The sequence below is a fragment of the Lipophrys pholis genome, assembly GCF_963383615.2.
Source record: "Lipophrys pholis genome assembly, chromosome: 8".
Taxonomy (NCBI): Eukaryota; Metazoa; Chordata; class Actinopteri; order Blenniiformes; family Blenniidae; genus Lipophrys; species Lipophrys pholis.
Genome location: NC_137630.1, coordinates 13,784,251 through 13,796,469, shown reverse-complemented (window position 1 = coordinate 13,796,469; position 12,219 = coordinate 13,784,251). Strand labels below are relative to the sequence as shown.

The 12,219-nt window shown below is 40.8% G+C and overlaps 1 protein-coding gene across 1 annotated transcript in view; it reads right to left on the bottom strand.

The window, feature by feature from the left end:
* gnb1a (guanine nucleotide binding protein (G protein), beta polypeptide 1a) overlaps window positions 1–8,127 on the bottom strand; it is a 32,848-nt gene extending 24,721 nt beyond the window's left edge. Inside the window, exon 1 of the mRNA XM_080470401.1 lies at window positions 7,449–8,127. The gene's annotated coding sequence lies outside the window, so the exon portion shown is untranslated. The remainder of the gene's footprint in view (window positions 1–7,448) is intronic.
* Between the last annotated feature and the right edge of the window lie 4,092 nt (window positions 8,128–12,219).

Below are 12,219 nucleotides of genomic sequence, written 5' to 3'. Positions count from 1 at the left end.
CATGGTTTTACACATATGTAGTTCTCTAATATGTTTCTGACTTGCTTGTGGTATGCCAGTTGGCCCTAAGTGAATCAATCCTGGAAATGTTGATATTCAGAATTAATATTTGTAGCAGCTAAAGATTGTTGTTGTTTTTCTCAAACAGCACTTTTTCTTCAACTGTGGTCAGGAGCTTTGAAGCAAGTCATGTGTCTCATGCTGTTTTTAGTGCTTATTAAACTCTGCAGAAAATATTCATTACCACCTGTGCATCTTCCAGCTAAATAGGGAGAAAAATTTTATTTACCCGACATTAACTATGGCTACAGCTCTAGATACCCAGACTAAATAAGAATAAGTGAACTTGTCAGCAGCGTATCACATATGAATCTCGTATCAAAGTACTTACTGTTTGTGTAGTTCCATAATGCCTATTTTAAACACTATCAACCTCATTCAGAGAGCATATCGATTAGCTATAGCCAGCCCACGTATAACAGTCTAGAACTTTTAGATTAGTTCAGTCATTACAAAATTCTGCTTTCATGACATTAAACAGCCCATAAATAGCTCATAGCTCCATCAGACACTATTGCCACCCAGTACTCCATATGTGAATAGATGTTGTAAATATGGTGTTGTAGATTTGGGGTTTGGCACTCAGATCTAATAAATGCCTTGAATATTGAGTTTTTAAGTTGTACACAGGAGCACTTAACTTTTCACTGGCACATCGGGATAAAAATGACATATGCCTCAGTACCTGTATGAATGTGAAACATGTGGTCTCCAAATAAACACGAAGACCCTTTAGGTACAGGTCAAATTGAACAACAGAGATTCTTTTAGAGATTTTGATTGTGTAGGACGACACTAGAGGGACAGTAATTTACAATTACACAATCTATAACTCCATTTCTGGCCCTGGATGTTCAACACACCCTGTTTAAACCAGTTTGTCTGTATTAGTTCAGTAAATTAAGAGAAAATATGTTGAATTAGTTCAAACAATAGCAATGGTGGAGGCCAAAGTGCAGACGCTACAAATGAATGTTTTAAATTAGGATACAAAAATAAGATGTAGTCACCATTGAGGCTCAAGAGAGTTACTTAAAGATTACAGTACCACAGAATACACAAGATCAATGCATTGCCAAACATTATGTTGTCGTTGTTTTTCCAACTTTTTCAAAAGATGAGGAATATTAGAAAAACTTGACAAATCTGAGGCTTTGAATGAAATGAATGGTACACCTGAAAGTCACATTGGCTTCCTAATATAAGTCACATGTCCAGTCAAACAACTAGGAAGTACAATATAATCTGGAAAACATGGTAGTTGAGGTCACATTGGTCACTTGTGACAGATCAATAAAGTAAGATGTTTAACACTGTAAAAATTGTTACTTTCTTAAAGCCTCGACTGTGAGTGTTACAGCTTACGCTGTAGATGCATGATCCTATTGCTTGAGTTTCCTTTATCGTATGGGACATGTTTCAAGCATCACTTGCAGACAGTGAAATTTATGTTGACTGTTTTCACTCCCTAATCGGTGTATTCAACAGCGAAACCGAAATAATCCCTCATCAGAGATATGTATGAAGCCGGCATAGGTAGTGGAGAGCAAGCGAAGGTCAGACTCATCGCAAAACTTAAAACATCTAAACAAGCTGTAGTGGAACCAAAACAAGGATAGTTTCAGCAACTGCACAGCATATTTCTCACCTCAAATGTTTTCAGAAATACTTTTCGATGAACAGTTTTAGTAATAAATGAGAACGTTTGTGACTGAGCCACACTATTGGTCTGGCTTGAACACCAGGAGCAGCCTTGTGGCCCCCAAGTGACACGCCCACCAAAGGTGCAATTTTCAGATGCAATGAGTTTCCGTGTGAGGGGGGGGAAGAAAAAAAAAAAAACGAAAACGCCTCTGTAGACACGTAGGTGAACGTCTCTTTCGACGGCTCCAGTTGTGGGCAGAGCCACAACAGTGATTGGACATTAACTTGTATGGTGGGCTTTTGTACAGTAGGCACAGCTTCTGGACACACATACACACACACACACGCACGCACACGTAAACAGTCAATGCAAAATTAATTGTAAAATTGAAAAACCACCATCCTTAAGGGCGCATTGAACCGTGTAGAGTGAATTGAATGGTTCAATATTTTACAGAGAACCGTTGCATCCCTAGTAAAAAGAAGATACTGTGATAGGATAGATTTAGCTGTGAAGGGGCAGTTCTGTATTTAGCTGAACATCGATGTTCATGTGAAAAGCAACAAACTGTACGTCAGTTTTGTATATCACATTCAATGTCTCTCCATGCATATAAAGGCTGTTTGCTGTGACACAACGCACATTGACGTCCCTAACAACAACTAAATGATCTGAGCCAGAGTTGCTGCATTTTTTTTTTTTGCATTTTTCAAAACTGATAGATCCTCAATCAGTGTGGGAAGGACACAACAAGAGGATGTGAAATAAAAAAAGCAAACAATGCTAAATCCATTGAGGCTCAAAAATATAAACTTAATAAGTTGCCCCATTGCGCGTTTTACTGAGTGCCAGGAGACGCCTCATAAACTTACAGACAAGCACACGCAATATATGGTCACAATCAAATTCACTTGGCCATCAAAATTAGGTGGTACTTGCTCAGATATACCAATAGCTATTTGGGGTTTGTCAATAATGATACAGCTTTCTTTAACATCAATGTTTTATATCTAAAAATCTGAATAAAAAACCTTAAATGGACACGTTAATGTGCTTTAACTGTGCAAGCAAGAATTGCTGGTGCAACTGGCTACTTGCAGAATCACCCTGTGACGATACAGAAAGCCCAGCATTCAACCAGAACTTCCTACAAGGTATCTAGCAAAGTGTGTGTCGCAGCACTGGTGTGAGTTTCACTCATGATGTGGACAACGCCACAACTATTTTGTGTTTGATATGGTTTGATGAAAAAGCTTTATATACAATGGTTAAAAACAATTTAATCCATTTGCAATGAAAATAAGAGACAGATGGGTTTCTGTGCGAATTTACATTTTGCATACAAGACAGGATCGCAACTACAGAGCCTGTATGCTTGCAAGTAGCCAACAACTCCCATTTTGGATGTTGCCAGCATTTTTGGGGTATACACGAGTTTAGAAATCTTCCACCTCATCTGAAGCTCAAATTATGAATGAATATGCAATAGAAGCATGAGATTTGAATGCAGGCCATTGTGCTAAATGTCAATGATGAGCAAAAGTTAATTAACCAAGTAAGGTGTGACTGCCATAAAGATTGCACTGTGGCTTCAAATGTTGTTCCCAGCATGCTTTCTGCAAGGCAGTCACATTGACTTAAACCACATCATGAACATACATGTAGTGAAATAAACTGGTTATCTTATTGCTAAACCAAACATTTTCTAAGAATGAATTTAGCTGCACGGAAGGTGCTACCGCTGTCGCATCATATTGTCCCCGGTTCGAATACGGGTCGGACTTGGGCTTCTCCCTGGACACGAGTGGGTTTTCTCTGGGTAGTCCAGAGCACCACTTCAGTTTACCAGGTGATTTGGAGTGGATGTGAGTGTGATGGTTTGCCCTGTGATAGACTAGTGACCCATCCAGGGTTCACCTTGCCTTCACCCATAGTTGGCTGGGATTGCTGCGACCATGGAGATGGAGAAAACTATAAATGCTAAAAACTATATGAAAACACTCAAATCTGAGAAACATTTAGGAAGGGTTGAATACTGCGCATATTCCAGAGTTTCGATAAAAAGTAAATAACAATTGTGCTTTTAATTGTAATTCATTTCAAGAGTTTTTCAAATCTGTGGCAATAGCACCCAAGCTGCTCTCTCAACAGTTCTGCTCTCCTCTGAGTTTCTTACAACGTGAATGAGTAACTGGAGTATTATGTCTGCATGAAAGCCCTACAGATAACACTATTTCTCAAAGGTAAACAAGTTTAACCTCATGTTTCTTTGGACTGGAGTCGTGTTAATCTTAAAACCAACACAATAAGTAAGAACAATACATATCGTGAGAAATATGGAAACATTTTGTGATCGATATTTTTGCAATAAAGCCTAGCCCAGCTTAATTGTTTGTATAACTATCAAACCTTTTTCACCTGAAGCTTTGCCACAGTGTCATATCATCATTGTGGATGTCAGTGTTGTTGTGAAACACATCTAAGACCTTTAAATGTGAAACATCTACCACAAATGAGGACATGAATATGTGCTAATTTGTAGGTCCGGTTCGAGACCGAGATGAGTGAAGATGAAAGATGGTTTAGGGGCACAGCTTAACTCATTTTCTACGTATATAGTAAGCCAATCCAATGTATTTAGAATTTGGCTATGCAGTCAGTGTTCTGGCAGTGTTTGTTCACAAAGCCTCACAGGATTTTTCTGTTTTTTACAGTGGATGCACACTTAGACAGACAATAGTGTCAAAAGGCAAAGGGAAATCAGCACTATCACTGACCAAGGCCACATAATCCCAAAGAGTGAAATCCACAGCCCAAGGATTAAATCCTGCTCATATGCTGCATTTACAGATTAAAAACAGGAAAGAAAAAAACATGGATGACAATCCTCATTCAAGCACAAAGACACCTCCAGTAAAAAAAAGGATAATTATTCAAGATTTAAACATATGGTCATTATCTTGTGGTGACACCCATTCTCTGGACAAGCTCTGCTGTTACTGACCCAGCGAGAGAAAGACACCCACCCACCCACCCACCCACACACAGAGTCAGTATAATGCAAGTCACATGCAGGTCAACCTACTTTAAATGGTCTTGATTAATCTTAACGCTTTATTGTTAAGAAGTTAACACTTTCAGCAGTGTAATATGTGCTTCATCCTATATGTGCAGTGCAACACCAACTGGCCAAGAATTTTGAGATTTACCACACAAAAACCATGGGATACATAATGCTAAAAAACACAAAAAAATCGCGTCAAGATCTAGTTAAACTGTGAGAAATTGTTGCAGTGTAACTGCTACTTCATTGATACTGGAATATTATGAATAAAAAAATATAAAAAAATTCAACGACTGGATTATAAGTCATGCAGAATTTAAAGCAAACACATAAGATTGACAGATCAAAAACATACATTGACAGTTAAAATAACATAACTCACTGTCAAGATTAAATACAGCAGGTCACAGAGCAGATGAGGTTTATCAAATAACTTAGATTAAATCTTACAAAGTGTTGCAACTAGAGATAGAGAAAAACATCACAAGAAACTACAGATCATTAAATTTAAAGAGCTACTGAATTAGAACTGTGTTTCAGTCAGCCCATAGAAATTCATGTCCATTACTTTGAGGTGTGGCTAAACACTAATATCTGACATCAAGTTTAATATTAACAGTTGTATTTCTCACCATTCATACAAGTTTAAGTACACTTGCCACGCTCCTGGTGTTCAGGTTGACAGTGGAGATGTACAACACCCCTTTTCCCACCATGTTGTCCCGTTTCTTAGGAGCACATACTGGATCATTCCCACTACGAACCCTACCAGCCCTCAAGTAGTCTTCGATTCAAAGACATTATGTACATTTCTAGGTTAGATACAATCAAAGAGGTGTAGCGTGCCAAGCCTGAACCCATCCGATACTCGGCAGCTGCCTCTCTGTGTCTGAGAAAAAGCGGCGATGAAAAAGGCTTTGAACGCCATCTTGTTCATTGCAGCTGCTTGGGCCTGAATACAGGAACCCATTCATTCGAGGAGGCGGAGGGAGGGGGCACACTGGCTACATGGATTCAGCCCTGCGAGCCAATAAACACCAATAACTCTTTTTTTAGGAAGGCATTTACACATCTCGACACGACCAACAAGGGGTTCTAAGCCGTGAGTGAGAGTCCAGATGAGGGATCTCGAACACATATCGGAAGTAACTTGGAGAGAAGCGGCGGGCGACACGGAGCCTGCCTCGGTGCGGGAGAGGAGGCGCTCGGCGCCGCTTCCTGCGACAGCACGTCTCTTGCTGAAACATCTGATTTAACACATGTTCAACCCCATTCCTCCAACACATTAAAATGCTGTGCTGGCTGAGGGTTTGAAGGCTCGGGGTGAATGAAGCGGAGCAGCTTTTACGGGATACAGACTGTGTTAAAGCGGCGCGGCCCGACGGGGGCTCGGTGACTGCTAACAACTTGTCCTGCAAACAGACCCGTGATCAAGATAAACAGATTGTCACAATCCAATTAGACGATCTCGTTTTCACGTCATTAAAAGAAGAAGTTCAAATTAAGGTTGAGCCGTGTGCTGGTAAACCGTCGCGGGTTGAAGTCATTAAAGTAAAATGGCTATTGCCATTATCGGGAACAGCCGCGGCTCTACTTCTCCACAAATCTCTTTCATGAAATCAAATAAGTCAGTTCCTCCTCAATCTAAACCGAAGCTGTGGCCATTACCCATGATGGCTTTGTTTCAATACACAATACTGTTCCAAATGACAGAGCCTGCTCAAACACAAGCGGTCAAATAACTCTTTAAGACATTACGCAAACAATCCCAACAACGCAAATATTGCGTTTCAATCAGTGCCGGAGGTTTTTACGTAAACCCGACGGGAAAACAACAACGAGGTCCGTAAGCACCGAAAACACCCCGGGTATGTTGTTCTGGCTGCCATATTCGTGGAATCTACACACCCAGATGAAGCACACCAGGCTGCGAGCGTAGGCTGCGGCCACTGCTGGCTAACTTGTATGGACTGGCTACGGAATAGTGGGGGTGGTGGTGATCCTGCTGGTGACGGAGCCATTTTTAGACTCCCTTCAATTCCGCGGTGGGAGAAGAAGAAATTTGCAATATAACAAGCAAACGCGCCGTTTCAGATTCAGCCATGCAAGTTTCATAAGTTTGCACCAGTTCAACGCTGTGCTTAACTGCTGGTTAAGGGTTTGGTCAACCTGAGAGTTGCAAATGTGCGGCCAATTAGCCTGCCAGGTAGTCACTGTATGGGGGGAAAATCCAGGCCGACAACCAGTTCCGATTTACTGATTCCTAAGCATGCATGCTACATACAGATTATAGCTCAAATGTAAGTAGTGCTGGGATTAAAAAAAAAAAAAAAAGGGGGGGCTAAAGAAAGACACCCGGACGTAGGAGAGGGGAGCTGGCTAACCCACCGAGCTGTCACAAACTAACCTGCTAATTAACATTAGCCCTGAGCATTAACCCGCACCATGCCGGATAGAAAAAAAACGTTACCAATCGTTTAGATTAATGAGACATATTGGATTAAAGTATAGTGGTGGGGGCTCTTAAAAGTTCCCCCCACCCAGTGTTAGCTTCGGGAGCTAACGGGAAGCTAACAGTAGCCGGAGCCCAGTTTAACCCTTCTCGGCAGCCCTGCTAGCTCTGCACACACTCAATGCATTTCCTGAACCGCAACCTCGAATATCGACACGAATCCTTACCCGCGTTCAGTCGAGGGTATCCGTCGTTTATATCACATTGACTGGAAACAGCAGAGTCTCGTCACTCCTCTCTCTCCGCCGAGGCGCTCAGATTCAGCTAGTTTAGCCACCGAGGAGCGGCACTCCCCGAACCCAGTTTTCGACCCGCCGAGGGGGGAAGACACACCGGCACAGAGGCGCAGAGAGACGAGGCGGCGTTTCACCCAGACAGACGCGGCACAGCTCCTCCGTTTCGGTGCAAATTCCACCTCAGAGCGAAAGAATAAAAAAAGATCCCTTTCTTGACTGTCCCAACCGTCGACGTCCCTCTTTTTTCTCTCTCTCTCTCTCTCGCTCTTTTCACGCCCGGATCTCAGTCGCTTCTTCCTCCGGCCATCAAACAGCAGAGATGGGCGCGGTAACCCTGCATTCAGGTCTGGGAAACCCCACGTTACGCAGCGTCACAACGCACGCGAAGGGTCGACGACCACTCCGCCACATCAGGAAATACTGCCATCTTTGGTAACGGCAGCTCACCTAGAGCATGTCTACCTGCTAAAAACACTGATTTAACCCCACATTTTACTGCAGAAACACGGTTTTAATCCCGCAAACAGCCCCGTCAAACACCCTTAATGCACATGTAAACCGAGGAAGAACATTTATCGGCTCTGTAAGACGATTTTCAAGCAGCAGTCTCTGCGAAAAGATTGAGGAGAAACGAAAGTAAACAAAACAATACAATCATTCTGTATTTCTTAACTTTCTCTCTTAGTTTAACTCTTATGAAAGTGAAACAAATTCAGCGAATCTAAAACTTAATCAAAAGATAAACGGTTTCTGCAATTGTGCGCAGTTATATTTAAACTACACATCTCAGTTTCAAATCGGTCACACTATTAAAAGTAGTTATAACAGTAAAAGTGTGTAGAAAGCCATAATGAATAAACACTACAGCCTTCTTACTTGTAGTAATACTACTAAACTCAAATTGAAACGTACAAATGAGCAACACACAGTGATGATTTTCTTTTCATATGATTCATAATTTCGTTCTCAGTATAAACTATGCTAGAAATACATAACTAAAAAGTTAGTTGTGTTTCTATAACCCCTGGTTGTTAAACATATGGCCTGCGGATCGAAACCGGCCCTACAGAAGATCAAATCAGTCTCAGAGGATAACCTTTAAAAGCATAAGAATACAAATAATAGTGCCTGCTGTTTCTGATTAATTCATAGTGTTTTTAGGAGTAGAGAACACAACACTGATCTATCTACCATACTGTGAGGCAAGTAGCTACAAACAGACATGCTGAAGGTTTCAAAATCTCAACAATTACAGGGCATGATTTTGGGACATTCCACTGTATTTTGCACCATTTAAGTAATGTTTAAATTAGGTCCATGTTGAGATTGCACCTTTTTTGGTCTTTGAAATCTTTATTTTGCATGCATCATAGTTTTTTGTAGGAATCAAATTGGTCCGTATGTCAAGTTTAATATCTGTTCTATAATCTGTGATGTTATATTCAATTCAAATAAATGTGACCCTTGTATATTTCACAAACTTTACACAATCCAATCTGTAAGGTGGAGTTTTTAGGCAACAGCCCAGAACCGAAGCCCCTGAGCAGGTTCAAAGTATGGGCTCCACTTTTAATTAATTGTATTGTTGAGCATACATCTTATCTTACCATATCTGAGACAGTCAAGGGCATGGACAAAGTGCAGTTTATGGGAAGGTAGTACAAAGGAAGCAGAGGTGAAACACCAGACACAAAACTCCTTAAACTTTGGTATCATCAGCCCATACGATTAGTCACTTCACTTTACATATATAGTATGACCTCCTTAATTTGTCTTTATGATCAAAGCAGCTCTACCTCCAGCTAGTTTATATATATATATATGTTTTACTACAGGTGTGGTTGCCATGTTGGTACCTGTGTGTTTTCCTCTGTTTGGAATTTAAAGTCCAAAGAATGACAAAAACAGAGGGGGTGTATGTATGTCCCACAGAGGCGTTGTGTGTTTCAATATGAAAATGTTGATGCGCCTCGCAGGGAAATCATGTTGATACAGCACCTGCTAATTCAAGCCAATAACGTTGTTTCATTTGCAATCCAAAGTAGGAACACTGGACATGCTTCCTTGTGCCAGCATGCATTACTAAATTCGAGCTGCAGCTGTACCTTCAATGTTACACATTTTTTTAAGTCTTGGATTTAATAACAGACTCAACAAGTAGGGGTGGTTCTTTATTCCTATATTTACAGGATCCAGTCTCTGCTCGCGGCCTCTGTCATTTGTGCCAGCATAAGCTGCTAATGGAAAAAAATGTTCTTTTTGTTTGAACATTCATGGTTCATAAACTTGCGTCCCTCAAGCTGAGAACTCATGAGGGATTTACTTCCTGCTCTTAGTGTTTGTGGGTGGATCCTCGCCACAGTGCAAAGATGACTTGATCATTATCACCAGTAGTCTTGGCAGAGCGCTCAGAGGAGAGTTAATGCTCAGCGGGTTAAGGCGTTACTTGGAGACGTGGAACACTTTGCCGTCCACCGAGACAACAAAGTGTTCACGGGCTCGGTCCGATGGGGGAGCGACAACAGCATCATGGGCCGTGCTTTGTGAGGAGATGGCTCCTGGGAGAGCGCTGGCCTGTCTGTTTGTGAGCTGTTGTCTTTTTGCGTTTTGCACTGAGTCATTGTTGTGGCTCCCTTCAAATGAAAGGACGGCAGCAGTCGCTAGCTGATGTATAGTTTTTACATAGACACACAGTCCCTTGTGTGAATGCAGTGCTGAGGGAGAAATGTCAACGATGATTGATTATTGGCCCCTAAAAAAGCATCAGTCAATACGCTCCCTGTCTCGGTGATCCGAATTTTCAGCTGAGTGCAGATGAGTGCGTGTTTGTGTCCTTTTTGTAAAGTGGAATCCAAGAGGAGGAAACTCTACAGCAACTCTAAAGGCCCGAATTTAAGTCTTCTCACACATATACATTTTTAAAAGGAACCGTGGACGACACCGCACAGTTTATGAGACTGTTGTGAGTTTCCACTGGGACTCATCTGTTGGGGTTAATGCTGCTGAGATTTAGTTGCCCCTGGATACACCCCTGCCTGCCTGCATACATGTGTTGTGAAGCTGCTGCAGCAGAGCCTGAGAGGAGCCACGGGACAAAGCTTATTGTGTGTCTTCAGCCTTTTGATGAGGAGACATGATTATTTCACACCTTAAAGTCAGAGCAAAGTATTAGAATCAAATATATCATGATGAATAAAATCTCTAACTATGGGGTTTCTGAAACAAATCCAACTATCTTCTATATAGTTTATTATAATTTGTTCAATTTGACAAAAGCTTAAGAAGAACTGCAAGTTAAGAGGCTGCAAAGGGAGTTTATGGCATTTTTAAAACTTAATTCTAAACCAATATGATTGCACTCTGAAAATCACTTCTGTATTGTGTGTTAATGCAGTATCAGTAGAATTCATGGACGCGACCTTCAGGAAAAGCAACTTTCACATCAGTGAAGCATTCCCTGCCTTCAGTAAAGTCCCATTCCCCGACTGTCTCTGCAAACAGTCCCGGCCGCAGAGCAAGGGCAGTAAGTAGCACTATCTGGCCGCATTAGAGAGAGATCAGAGGAGAAATCAGATTAGAAAAAGAGGCAAAACGACAACACAAATATTGCCTAATATGATCTCATACATTTCATAAAACGAGTGACATTACATGAGGCTAAGCTCATAATGACCTTGCTTTTTATAGGCAGGTTGGGGTACAGTAATCTGATTTAGCGTAATCTCCTACAATCTCTGATAAATGCTTACGGCATGTATCTCTCCGAGAGGGCAGATCCTATTGGTCCATTGTGAGACATTACTGACATCTGCTGTTCATAAACACAGGGCCCACAGGTCACTCAGGGTTTATTAAATTCAAATATACAAAGCAATCCTGGAAAAAGACGCCTATCTCGAGATTTACGTTTGTATGCAATAATGACATTTAAGTTATGTGATTAACTGGTAAACAGTGTGGGCTAATAAGAGAATAAACTTCTAAAAACTGACAAACCCATAATGAATGCATCTAGTTTGTAATATTCAGGGTTTTACTTTGCCAGTAACACAATAATCAATGGAAATTATGGAATTTTGACCTGACATGGTGAAATCTGTGCCATTTACATTAGTTTTCCACCTTTTGAACAGACTTACCATGTAGAAATTGCGGCCAGTTGTTTTTATTTACCTTTTTATTACAGTTATATCTTGAAGTTGTGAAACATTTTAAGTGAGTGACCTATAAAAGATTCATTATATATTTCAAAACATTCAAACATTCAGTATATTAACCATTTAACTGGAGTAAATCAATAGCAGCATACTAATAGGACTACAAAACCCAGCATGTTATACCATATATACAACTTCTATTGTGAACCAGACATACTGAAAACATCTAGCACAGAAAATAGAATTAAATGCATTTTGAAACCCAACTTCCAGCCACATAATTGAACATTCAGTCAAAATTAAATTAGCCTCTTGCCAATTAAAGGTAATTAAAGGTTTTCTTTATTATAAATAAATTAATTGGTGAAATAATTCAAGATAAATTGCTGAGATTTGTTGGATGAAAGTCCAAAACAGGCAAACGACTGATATTGTCACAGTTGGTACTTGGTCGGGAAACACTCGTCTGGTGAATCTCTTTTGCAGTGTGTAGGACTCGCTCCTCCTCTTCCAGAAAATCGGACCATCTATCATCTAATGTCTGT